The sequence below is a fragment of the Bos taurus genome, chromosome 27 (genome assembly GCF_002263795.3).
Source record: "Bos taurus isolate L1 Dominette 01449 registration number 42190680 breed Hereford chromosome 27, ARS-UCD2.0, whole genome shotgun sequence".
NCBI classification, from domain to species: domain Eukaryota; kingdom Metazoa; phylum Chordata; class Mammalia; order Artiodactyla; family Bovidae; genus Bos; species Bos taurus.
Window position 1 is genome coordinate 8,355,537 of NC_037354.1, and position 2,338 is coordinate 8,357,874.

At 49.8% G+C, this 2,338-nt stretch overlaps 1 pseudogene; it reads right to left on the reverse strand.

The window, feature by feature from the left end:
- Positions 1-227: 227 nt before the first annotated feature.
- Positions 228-2,045, reverse strand: LOC511330 (eukaryotic translation initiation factor 3 subunit C-like; annotated as a pseudogene).
- Positions 2,046-2,338: the final 293 nt, after the last annotated feature.

A 2,338-nucleotide genomic window follows, 5' to 3' on the forward strand; every position in this document is an offset into this window, starting at 1 on the left:
AAAAGAGAAAGCTAAGTCACTCAGTCATGTCTGACTCTTAGTGACCCCATGGACTGCAGCCCACCAGGCTCCATTGTCCATGGATTTTCCAGGCAAGAGTACTGGAGTAGGGTGTCATTGCCTTCTCTCTCTCTCTCTCGCTATATATATATAAACAGACCTTTAATACAGTGTGGTTGGACCTAAATGGTGAATGGTCTAGGGCACTGGGGACAGAAGTCAAGCCATCAGTAGGCTGTCTGAGACTGCTGCTGGTGGTAGCCACCCCAGCGCATGTAGCCTTCATTTTTCCTGTAGCCATCTTTCTGGAATCGGAAGTAGCCACCACAGGTACCCTGCTTGTGGTCAAACACCCGCTTGTTCTCCACCAGGCTGCCCAGGTTCTCGGCCAGCTGCAGGGCAAGGTTCTGCTGGGCAGTGGGCTCTGTGCAGTGCATCACCACGGGCTGTGACGGCTGGTCCAGGAAGCCATCAACTCCTCATTAATGATCATCTTGCTGATGATGGAGTGTACCATGAGTGGGTCCAGCTCAAACATGTCAGACAGCATCTCCATGCTGATGGAGTTGTAGACACTGCTATAGGTGAATAGGTAGGTCCACAATGACTCTTCCTGGACCTTCCTAACTAGCATGGTTCTGACTTTGTTGGCCTCTGGGGAAAGGTCCCACACTTTGCCATTCATCTTCTCATTGATGATAAAACTGTGGCAGGTTTTCCAGTCACCCATCTTCATGGCCTTGGAAGCAGGAAGCACATGTTCCCTCATGGACTTCAGGGGGCCCAGCAAGGGCTGCCGTTCACCCACCCACAGCTAGTGATGGAACTGCTTGCTGATCATGCGTCAGTGGGTGTCACTGTCATGGGCAGCAATGGGATCTCCAGGATCATGACCGACACCAGGTAAACACCTTCCAGCAGTTTCAGGTTTATGTGCAGGTGGAAGGGCACCTGCTGGCGCTGCTCCACCTTCTGCTCCTGGTTGTGCTCCTGCAGGCTGTGCAACAGCAGATCCTGGCCCAGAAGCTCCTTGGCCCTGCCGCTTGACTGGATGTCCAGCAAGGTGCTGTGTGCATCCTTGGTCAGGCCTTGGGGGAAGGCACAGATGCCCAGCTGCACCATGGTGTGGTTGTACGGGATCTGGACTGGTGGGTCTGCATGCTGAATGTTGTCCTGCAGGTGGCTCATGAGCATGAGGTCCCAGGCCTGGTACCAGTGGGAATGCAAGGCGTGATGGGAGATATGGCAGAGGATGGTGCACGTGCGGTTTCGGTCTATGCAGTCCTTGACATAGATGTACTTGCACAGTCTCTCCATCAGCACAGCTGAGTCCTCAGCCTCATTTTCGGCCTGATCTTGCTCAGACTTTGAGGAGCCCTCAGCGGGGTAAGCTGCCGCTGATGGGCCTTGTAATCAAACTTGTAGTAGGCGTGGAGAATGTGCCTCAGGTAGACGCGGCAGATCTCAGTGGTGCCCTTCTCCTCCAGGTAGCGCTGCACACGCTCAATGATGGTACACACTGGGGCCTCGTCCTTCAGGTGCTCCACGTACTCTTGGGAGTGAGGATCAGTGTTCTGCATTATTTTGGTAAATTCTTCATTTATTCGTTCCACCAGAGTTAAGATGCAGCCACGGACATGCAGTGGCTGGTCTGCGTTATGCATGTTCTCACTCTCTTCCAGAATGTTTTCTCCAACAAAGATGTTGGGATTTGCAAACAGGATGTTCATCAGCTCATTGATGCAGTCCAGACACTTCTGCCACATCTCAGGCTTCATGTATGTGGCCAGTTTAGGGTTGTAGTCATAAAGAGAAGCGGTGATGTTGATCTTGATGATGACACCCTCTCCTAGGTTGTTTTCAGAGGCAATCTGAACCAGCAACTGAAGCAGCTCAATCTGGGCTGCACGATCAGTTCTTTTCTTGCCTCGTGCCTGTAGGATCTCATTCAGTTTCTTGATGACAACAGCGTGGGTGATCTTAGTTCCCTTGGCAAACATTTTTGGCTTCTCCTTAACAAGGGGCATTCCGCCTTAGACATGAGATCTTTCACTGGGCAAAAAGAAATGATTTATTTTTGCCACCCAAGTTTGAGATCATGGGACCTTAAATTTCCAAAAGTAGAAGTTATGTATCTGAAAATAAGAGCAAATTTTTAAAATATGAAGAGCATAAATGAAGAAACCTTAGCTAATGATGAGAAGCAGGAGATAAGAAAAAGGCAGTTCCAAGGAAAAGTACCAAATTTCCTTTTGGAATGCTGAATTGATTGTGATTCTCTTCTCTGAAACTGGAAATAGAGACGAAGGAGTAGGTTTGAGGGAGGAACGTTTTCAAC